This window comes from Arachis hypogaea, chromosome 1 (genome assembly GCF_003086295.3).
Source record: "Arachis hypogaea cultivar Tifrunner chromosome 1, arahy.Tifrunner.gnm2.J5K5, whole genome shotgun sequence".
Lineage (NCBI taxonomy): Eukaryota > Viridiplantae > Streptophyta > Magnoliopsida > Fabales > Fabaceae > Arachis > Arachis hypogaea.
In genome coordinates this window covers 89,017,865-89,036,262 of record NC_092036.1, presented here as the reverse complement: position 1 = coordinate 89,036,262, position 18,398 = coordinate 89,017,865, and the positions used below count along the sequence as shown (strand labels likewise).

The following is an 18,398-nucleotide window of genomic DNA, read 5'->3' as shown; positions in this document are numbered from 1 at the left end:
GTTGTTGCATTGCATGATATGTTGCATGATAGTTAGAATTCGTACATATTTTTACCACTTCTTTCTTATTAGGACTACTTGGTTAGGGTGATGATTTCTTTTCTAAGAAACTGTTTTAGGGCACCCTACCAATTTGAAAATTTTTTTGTTGAACTTTCCTGAAATAATTTATTTCAGAACATGGTATTTTTTTTAGCTAAGAACACAAGTGAAGAACAAAACTCTCGCGCGATCTAGAATTTTCACAAATAAATTTCCATTGTAAGTATAACTTCTAGACTTACAAGAATCCCTTTCTTACAAATGTTTGGTTGTCACAAGTAACAAACCCCTTTGGAATTGATAATCGAAGTATTTAAACCTCGGGTCATCTTCTCAAGGAATTGCAGGGAAGTATGAATTATTATTGGTTATGCAAAGGTATATTTCGGGGTATTGAAAAAGGTTTGAATGAGAAAAATAGATTGTAGGGAATTAAATCAATAGCAAAGAAAAACTCCTGGCAAAGTATGAAAACTGAAAGTGCTATCCTAGTTATCCTTATCAATGGTGATGAGAATTATATTTTGCTCCCACTATGTCAACCTCTAACTATGAAGGTAAGTCAAGTGGATAAATCAAGTTAACACATAAAGTCGTAGTCAACTCCCAAGGAAAGACTAAAGTTATAGGAATCTAAATCAATCAGCAAAGATATCAATTATCAATCACAATGAGTTTGACAACTCAAGAGTTACCAATTAATCAACCAAAGCCAAAAATGTAGAAAGCTAAATTAAAATCATATATCTGAAAATACCTCAAATTGCATTAATTAAGAAAATCAATCCCAACATGAAAAAGTTCATAAGCCAATTTGGCAAACTAAAATAAAATAATAGAATGAATAAAAGTAGAAGAGAAATTGAAGTAAAGGAACATTGAACCTGTGATGAAGAAAAAATAAATCCTAATCCTAATAGAAATCCTAATCCTAAATCCTAAGAGAGAGGAGAGAACCTCTCTCTCTAAAAACTACATCTAAATCCTAAAAAGTGTGAATTATGAATGAATGTATGTTGTATGATGTATCTGATGAATGAATGGATTCCCCCACTTTATAGCCTCAAAAACTGGGTCAGAAACACCCAAAAATCGTCCCCAGCATTTTCTGGCACGTACAGGTCACGGGAAAGTGACGCGGAGGTGTCGTCCACGCGTTTGCGTGGATTGAAATTCGCAGATACGATGTGGGCGCGTCATCTACACGTTCGCGTCACTTAACTTCGGGGCAGCTATGACAAATTATATATTTTTGCGAAGCTCCAGATGTTAGCTTTCAAACGCAACTGAAACCACATCATTTAGACATCTATAGCTCAAGTTATGGTTAATTTAGTACCAAGAGGTCAGGCTGGACAGCTTTAGCAGTTCCTTGTATTCCTTCCAGTTTTGCATGCTTCCTTTCCATCCTCTAAGTCATTCCTGCCCTGTAATATTTGAAATTACTTAACACACATATCAAGGCATCGAATGGTAATAAGAGAGGATTAAACATAGCAAAATTAAGACCAAAGAAGCATGTTTTCAATCATAGCACAGAATCAGGAAGGAAAATGTAAAACATTCAAATCATATGAATAAGTGGATAAAGAGTTGATAAAACCACTCAATTGAGCACAAGATAAACCATAAAATAGTCGTTTATCAACCTCCCCACACTTAAACATTAGCATGTCCTCATGCTAAGCTCAAGAGAAGCTTTAAAGAAGTGAAGAGGAATAATAGAGAGTATGCAATGCAACTTATCTATATGAATGCAATTACATGCAAAATGTTTCTACCTACTTGGTTAAAAGTAAATAAGTTCTCCAAGACAAATATAAACCAAATTCCACTAATTCAAATCGTACAATAAAAAGCAAGTAAACTTGTAAGAAGATAGCTCATGAAAGCAGGGAACATAGAATCAAGCATTGAACCCTCACTGGTAGTGTATATCGCTCTAATCGCTCAAGTGTCTAGGGTCAATCACTCTACTCTTCCCTAGTCATGCTTTCTAAACCTTGTTCTTTATCTAACCAATCAACAAATATTTAGCATACCAATGCAAACATCATGAGGTCTTTTCAGGGTTGTAATGGGGCTGAGGTAAATGTAAGGATATATATATAAGGCTAAGTGAGTAACAAAGTGAATCCTTGATTAGTCTAAGATCTAACCTAACATATACATACTTTATATAATTTAAAATGCTTTACCTAGCTACCCAATTTTCCCACTTGTGTGTTACATGCTCATGTATCAAACTTATTTTTGAATGTTGTCCCATGTGCATTGATTCTTTTTATTTTGCATTTTGGGTAATATATATATTTTTCTTTTTTTTGTATCCCCTTATTTAATGACTTAATAATTTTTTTCAATGCACATGGTAATTTAATTATTTTGATTTCACATGAGCATGCTTCCCAAATTTTCAAATAACAATTTAATTCCCTACTTTTTTCTATCATCCCATGTTCCCATGAAATTCCCCATACTTAAATTATACACAATATCTATCTTAAGCTAACCAAGGATTCAACTTGGAATTTTTATTTTGTTTTTCTGCTTAAGGCTAGTAATGTAGTTATGAAACAGAAGGGGATTAAAAAGCTCAAAGTGGCTAACAAGGGTGACATAAAAGGGTAGGCTTATTTGGGATAAGTGAGCAAAAATAAGTAATGGCCTCAATCATATGCAAGCATGTAAATACACTAAATAATGGACATATAGAATGGAACAAAGCAAAGATTGCAACTATAGAGAAGAAAACACACAAGAAAAAAATAGTTATGGTTTAAATAATGTAACCATGTATTTAGGCTCAAAGTTTTCACGAGTTGTGTGTTCTTTAGCTCAAAAACCATGTTCCAATTACAACTTTCAAACAAATTTAACACATAGAAAATTTTAATTAATTTTTTTAATTTAAATTCGTGAAATTTTTCAAAAATAGGGTCTTAAAAAGAAACTTATTATTTTTCAACCAAGTAGTAATTAAATGCAAACAATCAACTACACATGCAATCTATTATGCAATGCAACAATGAACAAACAAAGAAAATAGATTATTGGTGTTGAGAAGAGAATAACTAACCTGTGGAGATCGATATCGACCTTCCCACACTTAAAGATTGCACCGTCCTCGGTGCATGCTAAGATGTACAAGTGGACGGGCTGCTCCAACTTATGTCTTTCTCTATAGATTGAGCAGATTGACTTGCCTGTCTCCCCATTAAGAAGCTTTTTCTCTCTCTTCATGGTGGCCATCCTGAAAGAAGAGAAAAAGGAAGGAAAGTAACCCAAAAATAAAGATAAGAACATAAATAAAATATGGGTGTTAATGCCAAATAATAAAGGTCTCAATTACATAGTAGCTATAACATGCAAGTGAGAAAATAGTGGAAGCAAATGGCATATCAATAGTGCAAAAGTTGCAACAATGGGAAAGAGAGTGTGGGTAATGCAAGATAGTGTAAGTGCATATCAATGAAAAAGGAATATCAGTATTATAAAAATTAGCATTGACTTATGAATAATAATACCCAATTAGAATAAAACAAGTCATGAAGCACCAGAATAATTCAAGAAAAGATGCAATAGTTAAAGAAGAGAATTTTAACACCAATCGAAAAGAAAAAGAAAGTAAGAAAGGAGGAAGAAAGAAATAAGAGGGAAAGAAAAGATTTAGATATGGGGAAGAAAAAGGTAAGATATTTGGCTAATTTGGATAAGCTATGCGCCGCTTGTGACACGGACGCGTGAGTGACACGTTCGCGTGGATAACGCTTCTATGAAATAACGTAGACGCGTCATCCACGCAGTCGCGTGGATTGATTTGTGCCATTAGCGCGAGGGCAGCCTCGTGGTCTCGCAACTCTCTGTTTGAAACTCATATTGCCAAATCTTTGGGTGACGCGGTCGCGTGGATGGCCTAAATTTGAAAACGGCACGGACGCGTAGGGCACGCGTACGCGTGGCAGGGCTTGTGCGGTTAGCACAAGTTCAGCCCAGCTCTAGCGCAACTCACTGCCATACACCTTGTTATGTCGAATTACAGGGCCATGCGTTCGCGTGGTGGACGCTTACGTGTGGGGAGGCCATTTCACTAATGACGCGATTGCGTCAGCCACGCGGTCGCGTGGGTCAAATGGTGCCAGGGGTACGCCTCCAGCCACACTTTCATGTGACTCTCTGTTCATGTTATTTTCTTCCCAACGCATATATGACGCGGATGCATTGGCGACACAGTCGCGTCGCGTTCGATTTATTTATTTATTTATTTATTTATTGATGTAGTATGCAGAATGCAATGCTAATATGAATGCTATGCAAAATTCCAGGTTCAATCAAAACTAAAAAACAAACAAAACAAACTAGAATTAAAACTGAAAAGGGACGATTATACCATGGTGGGTTGTCTCCCACCTCGCACTTTTAGTTAAAGTCCTTAAGTTGGACATTTGGTGAGCTCCCTGTTATGGTGGCTTGTGCTTGAACTCATCTAGGAATCTCCACCAATGTTGCAAATCCAATATCCTCCGGAATCCCAAATTATGCGTAAAGAGCCTTCAAGCAAGTTGAAGCAAGTGACAAGGCCCCAAGAGTGTTGATTGCTGGACTGAATTCTGGGGTCCCAAACCTTGCTTTTGCACCCATCTTCTTGTTGATCATTATGATTCCATCCGGGTAGCAAGCACTCTGAATTCTCACTAAAGCGGCCAAACAACTTCCTAGACCCATTCAGCTGAGCTCTACACCAACCTTTGCGTTTAAACTTAAAGCTTCTAACCATAATGAACCTTGCAGGACAATTTTTACCACTGACCATCTTCCTCTTACTCTTAATGCCACAAAGAGCTCTATGTTGACCATCCATCTCTAGTAGCCCCATATTCAAGTGGAATTAGAAAGCTAAGGGATATGAATTTTACCCACTTGAATGTTGTGAAGGATGATGGCAACTTAGGGGGAGGTGTTTCTAATGAACGTGCAAGCTCCACTCCCTTGTGCTCTTCTTTGATATCTTCCACCTCTTTGCAAGCTTCTTCAATTTCAACCTCTTCCTCTTGGTAGCTTTCTTCTGATTCAATTTCTTTTTCATTGTTCACCAAGGGCATGGGAGGTTGTGCTTCTTCTTCTTTAATCTCCATGTCAAGTCCAATGGGAGAGGATTCAAATATAGATAAGAATTCATTAATGATTGAATCCATCTCTTGATCGTCCCCTTCAAAGTCTTCAACCATGATATGCCTTGGAGGTTGTACACCCTCCTCAACATTAAATTCAAACTCCTTAGAAGGAGGCTCTGTGACTTGAGTTTCACATGGGGGTTCCGCATCTCCTAAGTCTTCAACCACTTCTTCCTCTTCAATGGCAGGCGTAGCTTCTTCCAATTGTTCCAATACCAAATTGTGCTGCTCACTGTCCACCGGAGTTTCTAACTTCTCCTTCATGCCACGTTCTTCAGTAGATTCTCCACATGAAGCCATGGGGGTTTCTTGAATGTCCGGACATCGGGAAGGTAATCGATTTATCGCTTGATCCAGTTGGCGAAGGGTTGTATGAAATTTTTCCACTGTTTCCTTGAGACGATCCTTTGATTCTTGTTACGCTCGGCTATCATAAGTAGGATCATAGTGCTCTTAGATTGATGGATATGGAGATGATGTATATTGAGGTGGTGGTTCTTGGGAGTAATTGGGGTGGAATTGGGGTGGTTCTATTTATGGTTCATACGGTTCATAGGGTGGTTGGTATGGTGGATATGGGTTAGTGTCATATGGAGGTGAATGGCGAAAAGGGGCTTGTGAGTATGGTGGTCCAAAATCATGTTGAGGAGGGGGTTCATAGGCATATGGTGGTGGTTGTTGATAATCAAAAGAGTGCTCACCATAGCCATTGCCTTGATATGCATCACAGAATGGTTGTTGATAGTCCATTGGGGGTGGTTGTTGCCATGAGGGTTGATCAAATCCTTGTGGCTCCTCCCATCTTTGATTGTTCCAACCATGGTGCATGTTGTCATTATAATCTCCTCTTCCTGCAACATAATTATAACTAGACTCATAGCCAAAGGGGTGAGAGTTCAAAGTAGTGAGAGAAAATAAAAACAAAAATTAACAAAAAGAAAATATTTTGAAAAAGATATGATTTTTGAAAAAAAAAAAAAGATAAGATAAGATTTTGAAAAAGATATGATTTTTGAAAAAGGATAAGATAAGATTTTAAAACACATAAGATAAGATTTTGAAAAAGATATGATTTTTTTTGAAAAAGATTTGAATTTTGAATAATAAGATAAGATAATATAAAAATTTAAAATAAAAATCTGAATCTTTTTTTTTTGAAAAATATTTACAATAACCAATAATAAGGCACACGTTTGCAATTCCCCGGCAATGGCGCCATTTTGAAGAACGAATCTCTCGCGCGATCTAGAATTTTCACAAATAAATTCCCGCTGTAAGTATAGCTTCTAGACCGACAAGAATCCCTTTCTTACAAACGTTTGGTTGTCACAAGTAACAAACCCTTTGGAATTGATAACCGAAGTATTTAAACCTCGGGTCGTCTTCTCAAGGAATTGCAGGGAAGTATGAATTATTATTGGTTATGCAAAGGTATATTTCGGGGTTTTGAAAAAGGTTTGAATGAGAAAAATAGATTGAAGGGAATTAAATCAATAGCAAAGAAAAACTCCTGGCAAAGTATGAAAACTGAAAGTCCTATCCTAGTTATCCTTATCAATGATGATGAGAATTATATTTTTCTCCCACTAAGTCAACCTCTAACTATGAAGGTAAGACAAGTGGATAAATCAAGTTAACACCTAAAGTCCTAGTCAACTCCTAAGAAAAGACTAGAGTTATAGGAATCTAAATCAATAAGCAAAGATATCAATTATCAATCACAATGAGTTTGACAACTCAAGAGTTACCAATTAATCAACCAAAGCCAAGAATGTAGAAAGCTAAATTAAAATCATATATCTGAAAATACCTCAAATTGCATTAATTAAGAAAATCAATCCCAACATGAAAAAGTTCATAAGCCAATTTGGCAAACTAAAATAAAATAATAGAATGAATAAAAGTAGAAGAGAAATTGAAGTAAAGGAACATTGAACCTGTGATGAAGAAAAAATAAATCCTAATCCTAATAGAAATCCTAATCCTAAATCCTAAGAGAGAGAAGAGAACCTCTCTCTCTTAAAACAAGATCTAAATCCTAAAAAGTGTGAATTATGAATGAATGTATATTGTATGATGTATTTGATGAATGATGGATTCCCCCACTTTATAGCCTCTAATCTGTGCTTTTTGGGCCAAAAAGTGAGTCAGAAACAGTCCAGAAATTGTTCCCAGCATTTTTTGGTACGTACAGGTCGCGGGAAAGTGACGCAGAGGCGTCGTCCACGCGTTTGCGTGGATTGAAATTCGCAGATGCGACGCGGTCGCGTCATCCATGCGTTTGCATCGCCTAACTTCGTTACAGCTATGATAAAATATATATCGATGTGAAGTCCCGGATGTTATCTTTCCAACGCAACTGAAACCGAATCATTTGGACTTCTGTAGCTCATGTTATTGTCAATTTAGTACCAAGAGGTCAGACTGGACAGCTTTAGGAGTTCCTTCAGTTCCTTGTATTCCTTCCAGTTTTGCATGCTTCCTTTCCATCCTCTAATCCATTCCTGCCCTGTAATCTCTGAAATCATTTAACACACATATCAAGGCATCGAATGGTAATAAGAGATGATTAAACATAGCAAAATTAAGACCAAAGAAGCATATTTTCAATCATTGCATAGAATCAGGAAGAAAAATGTAAAACATGCAAATCATATGAATAAGTGGGTAAAGAGTTGATAAAAATCACTCAATTGAGTACAAGATAAACCATAAAATAGTGGTTTATCACTAACATCATGGTCAGATACAATAGACCTAGAAAAATTTTGCAAACGAACAAATTCTTTAAAGAATAAATCAGCAACATGTGTGGCATTATCAGTTTTATGACATGCAAATCTATCCACAATAACCAAGATAATATCTCTACCTTTTCTACTCCTAGATAATCGAAGTACCAAATTCATAGAAATATCAATCTAAGGATGAATAGGAATAGACAAACGTGTATACAAACCATGTGATAAGGATTTAGATTTGGCTTACCTACATGAAATACGTCTAGACAAAGTCTTTCAATATCTCTATGCATGTGAAACCAATAAAAATGCCCAGATAAAATATCTAAATTCTTTTGAACTCTAGAGTGACCCATTAGACTACCACTATGTGATTCATGAATAAGCAACTCCCTAATAAAGCAAGTAGGCACACAAATCCTATGACCTCTGAAAAAAAACTATCAAGTTTATAGAATTTGTTATTTGCACCATTTTCACATGCAACATATATAGAGGCAAATATGTAACCCTAAACCCTAAACCCAAAACCTAACAACTTAGAAGTAAGGATACATATTAAAGAATACCTCCTAGATAATGTAACAGTAACAAACACTCTCATTACCTTACTTATATGCAATCACATATGGAAAAGATTCAAGAAATTTTACCCACTTTACATGTCTTTTGTTCAACTTTCATTGGCCTTTCAAGTACTTTAAGGATTTATGGTCAATATACATTACAAACTTCTTAGGTAGCAAGTAATGTTACCAAACTTCCAAAGCTATCACCAAGGCAATAACTCCTTATCATAAGATAAGTACTTGAGATGAGCTCCATTCAACTTCTCATTGAAATAAGTTATTGCTCATTTTTCCTGCATCAAAGCAGCACCTATACCAATTCGAAGGCATTACATCTATTCTTAATATATAAAAGTAGATGAATAAGTTTATCCACATTACTTTTAAGACATCTTTCTCTTCCTACTAATGCCATGTCAGCAACATCGCTTACTTGGCAAAATTATAGAATCGATCACTCCATTTTTTCCAAATCAACTATTTTTTCTAAATCAGCAAAAAAATAACCGAAGTATTTAAACTTTGGGTCTTATCTCAAGGAATTACAGGGAAGTGTGCTCAATCATTGGTTATGGGTTGTATATTTTGGGATTTTGAAATAAGAGACAAGAAGTATAAATGACAAGAAAGTAAATGAAACTCAAATGATAAAAAGGTCTTGGCAAGGGTTGTCGGTTAAGGATCTCTATCTTTGTTACTAACCACAACATGATAATTGCAAGAATTAATCCCATTAAGTCATTGATGAGCGGATAATTTGTATACTTTTTGGCATTGTTTTTAGTATGTTTTTAGTATCTTTTAGTTAGTTTTTATTATATTTTTATTAGTTTTTAGTTAAAATTCACTTTTCTGGACTTTACTATGAGTTTGTGTGTTTTTCTGTGATTTCAGGTATTTTCTGGCTGAAATTGAGGGATCTGAGCAAAAATCTGATCCAGAGACTCAAAAGGACTGCAGATGCTGTTGGATTCTGACCTCCCTGCACTCGAAGTGGATTTTCTGGAGCTACAGAAGCCCAATTGGCGCGCGCTCAACGGCTTTGGAAAGTAGACATCCTGGGCTTTCCAGAAATATATGATAGTCCATACTTTGCCCAAGATTTGATGGCCCAAACCGGCGTTCAAAGTCACCTCAAGAAATCCCAGCGTTAAACGCTGGAACTGGCACCCAAATGGGAGTTAAACGCCCAAACTGGCACTAAAGCTGGCGTTTAACTCCAAGAGGAGTCTCTGCACGAAATTTGCTTCATTGCTCAGCCCAAGCACACACCAAGTGGGCCCGGAAGTGGATTTTTATGTCATTTACTCATTTCTGTACACCTTAGGTTACTAGTTTTCTATAAGTAGGACCTTTGACTATTGTATTAAAGGTTTTTGGATCTTTATATCTTTTGATCACTTTAGATCTTAGATCATTGGGAGGCTGGCCATTCGGCCATGCCTAGACCTTATGCTTATGTATTTTCAACGGTGGAGCTTCTACACACCATAGATTAAGGTGTGGAGCTCTGCTGTACCTCGAGTATTAATGCAATTACTATTGTTCTTCCATTCAATTCCGCTTGTTCTTTATCCAAGATATCACTTGTTCTTCAACTTGATGAAGGTGATGATTGACGCCCATCACCATTCTCACTCATGAACAAAGTGACTGACAACCACTCTTGTTCTACTAGCATTCGAGGCTCTAGTGAATATCTCTTGGATTCCTGATTGCACGATGCATGGTTGATCGCCTGACAACCGAGTGCTCGCCTGACAAACGAGCCAACCATTCCGTGAGATCAGAGTCTTCGTGGTATAGGCAAGAACTGATGGCGGCATTCAAGAGAATCCGGAAGGTCTAACCTTGTCTGTGGTATTCTGAGTAGGATTCAATGACTGAATGACTGTGACGTGCTTCAAACCTGTAACTTACTGGGCGTTAGTGACAGACGCAAAAGAATCACTGGATTCTATTCCAGTAGGGGAGGGAACCACACCGGTGATTGGCAGCACTGTGACAGAGTGTGTGCATTAGCTTTCACTGCGAGGATGGGAGGTAGCTGCTGACAACAGTGAAACCCTACACGAGCTTGCCATGGAAAGGAGTAAGAAGAATTGGATGAAGACTGTAGGAAAGCAGAGAGACGGAAGGGAAGGCATCTTCATGCGCTTATCTGAAGTTCCTACCAATGAATTACATAAGTATCACTATCTTTATCTTTTATGTTATTTTCGTTCATCACCATATACATTTGAGTTTGCCTGACTAAGATTTACAAGATGACCATAGCTTGCTTCAATACTAACAATCTCCGTGGGATCGACCCTTACTCGCGTAAGGTTTATTACTTGGACGACCCAGTGCACTTGCTGGTTAGTTGTGCGAAGTTGTGTAATGCCATGGTATTGAGCCACCAAGTTCTTGGAGCCATTACCGGGGATTATGAGAGTTGTGAAAAAGTATAGTTCACAATTTCGCGCACCAAGTTTTTGGCGCCGTTGCCGGGGATTGTTCAAGTTTTGAGCAAGCTTTTGGTAACATCAGTGCCAAGATCCGGCAACAACATCAAGTTTTTGGTGTTATTGCCCGGGATTGTTTAGGCTGGACAACTGACGGTTCATCTTGTTGCTTAGATTAGGTATTTTTTTTTCAGAGCTCTTAAGAATGAATTCTAGTGTTTCAAGGTGATGTTCTTATCATCACCAAAGCTGATTGATCTTCATCAATTTAGCTCTTGAATGCAATGTCCTGCTGAAGCTTGGCCGGCCATGTCTAATTTCTTTAGACTAAAGCTTTAGACTAACATTGCATGATTCCTGGAATTCTCATTAAGAATTTTGATACCTTTATTCTCTTTTTCTACATAATTTTCGAAAAATCCAAAAAAAAAATTTATAAAATCATAAAATCCAAAAATATTTCTTTTTTGAGTCTAGAGTCTCATCCTAAGTTTAGTGTCAATTGCATGTTTCTGTTCTTATTGCATTCATGCATGTGTCCTCATTGATCTTCAAGTTGTTCTTGATGATTTCCTTATTCTGATCTTTGAATTCTATTGACTTGAGTGTTTTGTGTGTCTCATATGCATTTTCGTTTTGTTAGTGTCAGTAGTATACAAACTGCTAAGTTTGGTGTCTTGCATGCATTGTCATTTGATTCTTGTTGCATTTTGGTTTGTCCTTATTATTAAAAATCCAAAAATATTTTTAATTTGTGTCTTTTCAAGTCAATAATACAGAGAATTGAAGATTCAGAACATACAGCAGAGGAATTGCACAGAAAAAGCTGGGCGTTCAAAACGCCCAGTGAAGAAGGACAGACTGGCGTTTAAACGCCAGCCAGGGTACCTGGTTGGGCGTTTAACGCCCAAAAGGGTAGCATTTTGGGCGTTAAACGCCAGAATGTATACCATTCTGGGCGTTTAACGCCAGGATGGCTAGGGGAGGAAGATTTTGTTTTCAAATCAGATTTTTTCTAAGTTTTCAAAATCTTTTCAAAATCAAATCTTTTTCAAATCAATTTTCAATCAAATCTTTTTCAAAATCAATTTCTTTCCTTTTTCAAAAATACTTATTAACAATTAAAGATTTGATTGAACATTTTTTGCCTTTTCTGTTGAGGAAGGTTTTATGTTTGATTCATATCTTTTCTTGTTAGGCAAGTCATTAATTTTTAAAATCATATCTTTTCAAATTGTTTTCAAATCATATCTTTTAAAAATTGTTTTCAAATCATATCTTCTCAATCACATCTTTTTAAAACCAATCATATCTTCGTAACCACATCTTTTTCAAAATAGTTTTCAATCAAATGTTTCTGATTTCTAATTTCAAAATCTTTTTCGAAAATCATTTGATTTCTTTTCCCTTTTCATTTTCGAAAATTAAGTAATGTTTTTCAAAAATATTTTTTAAATTTTCCACTTAATTTTCGAAAATTACTTCCCTCCTTCTCACATCCTTCAATTTATGGACTAACACTATCCCTTAAGGCAAAATTCGAACTCTATCTTCTTTGTTAAGTTCGAATTTTCCACTTCTGTCTTCTACTCTTCTTTTCCTCTGACACCTAAAGGAATCTCTATACTGTGACATAGAGGATTCCATATTTTCTTGTTTCCTTCTCTATCTTATGAGCAGGAGCAAGGACAAAGGCATTCTTGTTGAGGTTGATCCTGAACCTGAAAGGACCTTGAAGAGAAAGCTAAGAGAAGCCAAAGCACAACTCTCTTTAGAGCACCTGACCGAATTCTTCAAGGAAGAAGAACACATGGCAGCCGAAAACAACAACAATACCAACAATGCAAGGAAGGTGCTGGGTAACTTTACTGCACCTACTCCCGACTTCTATGGGAGAAGCATCTCTATCCCTGCCATTGGAGCAAACAACTTTGAGCTTAAGCCTCAATTAGTTTCTCTAATGCAACAGAATTGCAAGTTCCATGGACTTCCAATGGAAGATCCTCATCAGTTTTTAGCTGAGTTCTTGCAAATCTGTGACACAGTCAAGACTAATGGGGTTGACCCTGAGGTCTACAGACTGATGCTATTCCCTTTTGCTGTAAGAGACAGAGCTAGGACATGGTTGGACTCTCAACCTAAAGAAAGCCTGGACTCTTGGGAAAAGCTAGTCAATGCCTTCTTGGCAAAGTTCTTTCCACCTCAAAAATTGAGTAAGCTTAGAGTGGAAGTCCAAACCTTCAGACAGAAGGAAGGAGAATCCCTCTATGAAGCTTGGGAAAGATACAAACAATTGATCAGAAAGTGTCCCACTGATATGCTTTCTGAATGGAGCATCATAGGTATTTTCTATGATGGTCTCTCTGAACTGTCCAAGATGTCTTTGGATAGCTCTTCTGGAGGATCTCTTCATTTGAAGAAGACGCCTACTGAAGCTCAAGAACTGATTGAAATGGTTGCAAATAACCAATTCATGTACACTTCTGAAAGGAATCCTGTGAACAATGGGACTAGTCAGAAGAAAGGAGTTCTTGAGATTGACACTCTGAATGCCATATTGGCTCAGAATAAAATATTGACTCAACAAGTCAATATGATTTCTCAAAGTCTGTATGGGATGCAAAATGCACCAAGCAGTACTAAGGAAGCTTCATCTGAGGAAGAAGCTTATGATCCTGAGAACCCTTCAATAGAAGAGGTGAATTACATGGGAGAACCCTATGGAAACACCTACAATCCTTCATGGAGAAATCATCCAAATCTTTCATGGAAGGATCAACAGAGACCTCAACAAGGTTTCAACAATAATAATGGTGGAAGAAACAGGTTTAGCAATAGCAAGCCTTTTCCATCATCTTCTCAGCAACAGACAGAGAGTTCTAAGCAGAATACCTCTGACTTAGCAACTATGGTCTCTGATCTGATCAAAACCACTCAAAGTTTCATGACTGAAACTAGGTCCTCCATCAGAAATCTGGAAGGACAAGTGGGTCAGCTGAGCAAGAAAATTACTGAACTCCCTCCAAGTACTCTTCCAAGCAATACAGAAGAAAATCCAAAAGGAGAGTGCAAAGCCATTAACATGGCCGAATTCTGGGAGGAAGAAGAGGCAGTGAACGCCATTGAGGAAGACCTCACTGAACGTCCACTGACCTCCAATGAGTTCCCCAATGAGGAACCTTGGGAATCTGAGGCTCAAGATGAGCCCATAGAGATTCCATTGGACTTACTTCTGCCATTCATGAGCTCTGACGAGTATTCTTCTTCTGAAGAGGATGAGTATGTCACTGAAGAGTAAGTTGATAAATACCTTGGAGCAATCATGAAGCTAAATGACAAGTTATTTGGAAATGAGACTTGGGAGGATGAACCCCCTTTGCTCACCAAAGAACTGGATAACTTGTCTAGGCAGCAATTGCCTCAAAAGAGGCAGGACCCTGGGAAGTTTTCTATACCTTGTACCATAGGCACCATGACCTTCAAAAAGGCCTTGTGTGACTTAGGGTCAAGTGTGAACCTCATGCCCCTCTCTGTAATAGAGAAATTAGGGATCTTTGAGGTGCAAGCTGCAAAAATCTCACTAGAGATGGCAGACAACTCAAGAAAACAAGCTTATGGACTTGTAGAGGATGTTTTGGTGAAGATTGAAGACCATTACATCCCTGCTGATTTCATAGTCCTAGAGACTGGGAAGTGCATGGATGAATCCATCATCCTTGGCAGACCCTTCCTAGCCACAGCAAAGGCTGTGATTGATGTTGATAGAGAAGAGTTGATCATTCAAGTGAATGAAGAATCCTTGGTGTTTAAGGCCCAAGGATATCCCTCTGTCATCATGGAGAGGAAGCATGAAGAGCTTCTCTCAAAACAGAGCCAAACTGAGCCCCCACAGTCAAACTCTAAGTTTGGTGTTGGGAGGCCACAACCAAACTCTAAGTTTGGTGTTGAACCCCCACATTCAAACTCTAAGTTTGGTGTTGGGAGGTTCCAACACGGTTCTGAGCATTTCTGAGGCTCCATGAGAGTCCTCTGTCAAGCTAGTGACACTAAAGAAGCGCTTGTTGGGAGGCAACCCAATGTTTTATAATTAATTATTTTCTTTTGTTATTTTATCTTTTTTGTAGGTTGATGATCATAAGAAGTCACAAAAACAATGAAAAAAGCAAAAACAGAATGAAAAACAGGAAGAAAAACAGCACACCCTGGAGGAAGATGCTGCTGGCGTTCAAACGCCAGTCAGCCTAGCAGTTGGGCGTTTAACACCCAGTCTGGCACCCATCTGGGCGTTTAACGCCAGAAAGGGGCACCAGACTGGCGTTAAACGCCAGTAAAGGGCAAGAACCTGGCGTTAAACGCCAGGAATGGGCACCAGCCCGGCGTTTAACGCCAGAAATGGCTCAAAACGTGGATTTTGATGCCATTTGGTGCAGGGATGCCTTTTCCTTGACACTACAGGATCTGTGGACCCCACAGGACCCTACCATCACTCTCTCTCTTCTTCCCCCATTCACCAATCACCTCAACACCTCTTCCCCAAAAACCCCTCACCTATCAAATCCCATCTTTCTCTTCACCACTCACATCCATCCTTCATAAACCCCACCAACCTCACCCTTCAAATTCAAACCACTTTCCCTCCCAAACCCACCCATCATGGCCGAACCCTTTACCCCCTCTCTCCTATATATACCCTTCTTCAACCCTTCATTTTCACACAACCTAAACACCACTTTTCCCCCTCTTTGGCCGAACACACCACCATCTCCCTCTTCCTCATTTCTTCTTCTTCTACTCTCTTCTTTCTTCTTTTGCTCGAGGACGAGCAAACATTTTAAGTTTGGTGTGGTAAAAGCGTTGCTTTTTCGTTTTTCCATAACCATTATGGCATCCAAGGCCGGAGAAACCTCTAGAAAGAGGAAAGGGAAGGCAAAGGCTTCCACCTCCGAGTCATGGGAGATGGATAGATTCCTCTCAAGGGTGCATCAAGACCACTTCTATGAAGTTGTGGCCTTGAAGAAGGTGATCCCCGAGGTCCCTTTTTCACTCAAAAAGGATGGAGTACACAAGAGATCCTACTCATCATGAGATCCCTGAGATTCCTCAAGGGACGAATTTTCCTCCACAAAACTATTGGGAGCAACTAAACACCTCCCTAGGAGAGTTAAGTTCCAACATGGGACAACTAAGGGTGGAGCATCAAGAACACTCCATCATCCTTCATGAGATTAGAGAAGATCAAAGAATCATGAGGGAGGAGCAACAAAGACAAGGAAGAGACATTGAGGAGCTCAAGCACTCCATAGGATCTTCAAGAGCAAGAAAGAGCCGCCATCACTAAGGTGGACCCGTTCCTTGATTTCCTTGTTATTTATTCTTCTGTTTTTCGAATTTTATGCTTATGTTATCCATGTTTGTGTCTTGTGATCATTAGTGTCCTAGTGTCTATGCCAAAAAGTTATATGAATCCATCACCTTTCTTAAATGGAAACTGTTTTTATCACAAAAGAACAAGAAGTACAGGATTTCGAATTCATCTTTAAAACTAGCTTAATTAGTTTGATGTGGTGGCAATACTTTTGTTTTCTGAATGTATGCTTAAACAGTGCATATGTCTTTTGAATTTGTGGTTCATGAATGTTAAAATTGTTGGCTCTTGAAAGAATGATGAAAAAGGAGACATGTTACTGAGGATCTGAAAAATCATAAAAATGATTCTTGAAGCAAGAAAAGGCAGTGAAAAAAAAAAGGGAGAAAAAGAAAACGAAAAAAATAGAGAGAAGAAAAAGAAAAGAAAGAAATAAGAGTTGTGATCCAAGGCAAATAAGAGTGTGCTTAAGAACCCTGGACACCTCTAATTGGGGACTTTAGCAAAGCTGAGTCACAATCTGAAAAGGTTCACCCAATTATGTGTCTGTGGCATGTATGTATCCGGTGGTAATACTGGAAAACAGAGTGCTTTGGGCCACGGCCAAGACTCAATAAGTAGCTGTGTTCAAGAATCATCATACTTAACTAAGAGAATCAATAACACTATCTGGATTCTGAGTTCCTAAAGAAGCCAATCATTCTGAATTTCAAAGGATAAAGTGAGATGCCAAAACTGTTCGGAGGCAAAAAGCTACTAGTCCCGCTCATCTAATTTGGAGCTAAGTTTCATTGATAATTTGGAGTCTATAGTATATTCTCTTCTTTTTATCTTATTTGATTTTCAGTTGCTTGGGGACAAGCAACAATTTAAGTTTGGTGTTGTGATGAGCGGATAATTTGTATACTTTTTGGCATTGTTTTTAGTATGTTTTTAGTATCTTTTAGTTAGTTTTTATTATATTTTTATTAGTTTTTAGTTAAAATTCACTTTTCTGGACTTTACTATGAGTTTGTGTGTTTTTCTGTGATTTCAGGTATTTTCTGGCTGAAATTGAGGGATCTGAGCAAAAATCTGATCCAGAGACTCAAAAGGACTGCAGATGCTGTTGGATTCTGACCTCCCTGCACTCGAAGTGGATTTTCTGGAGCTACAGAAGCCCAATTGGCGCGCTCTCAACGGCTTTGGAAAGTAGACATCCTGGGCTTTCCAGCAATATATGATAGTCCATACTTTGCCCAAGATTTGATGGCCCAAACCGGCGTTCAAAGTCACCTCAAGAAATCCCAGCGTTAAACGCTGGAACTGGCACCCAAATGGGAGTTAAACGCCCAAACTGGCACTAAAGCTGGCGTTTAACTCCAAGAGGAGTCTCTGCACGAAATTTGCTTCATTGCTCAGCCCAAGCACACACCAAGTGGGCCCGGAAGTGGATTTTATGTCATTTACTCATTTCTGTACACCTTAGGTTACTAGTTTTCTATAAGTAGGACCTTTGACTATTGTATTAAAGGTTTTTGGATCTTTATATCTTTTGATCACTTTAGATCTTAGATCATTGGGAGGCTGGCCATTCGGCCATGCCTAGACCTTATGCTTATGTATTTTCAACGGTGGAGCTTCTACACACCATAGATTAAGGTGTGGAGCTCTGCTGTACCTCGAGTATTAATGCAATTACTATTGTTCTTCCATTCAATTCCGCTTGTTCTTTATCCAAGATATCACTTGTTCTTCAACTTGATGAAGGTGATGATTGACGCCCATCACCATTCTCACTCATGAACAAAGTGACTGACAACCACTCTTGTTCTACTAGCATTCGAGGCTCTAGTGAATATCTCTTGGATTCCTGATTGCACGATGCATGGTTGATCGCCTGACAACCGAGTGCTCGCCTGACAAACGAGCCAACCATTCCGTGAGATCAGAGTCTTCGTGGTATAGGCAAGAACTGATGGCGGCATTCAAGAGAATCCGGAAGGTCTAACCTTGTCTGTGGTATTCTGAGTAGGATTCAATGACTGAATGACTGTGACGTGCTTCAAACCTGTAACTTA

At 38.2% G+C, this 18,398-nt stretch overlaps 1 non-coding gene across 1 annotated transcript; it reads right to left on the bottom strand.

Annotated features, from left to right (window-relative positions):
• Nucleotides 1-13,188: 13,188 nt before the first annotated feature.
• On the bottom strand, nucleotides 13,189-13,296 carry LOC112714455 (small nucleolar RNA R71). Its single transcript, XR_003159268.1, has one exon. It is a non-coding gene; the product is annotated as a small nucleolar RNA R71 (small nucleolar RNA).
• Nucleotides 13,297-18,398: the final 5,102 nt, after the last annotated feature.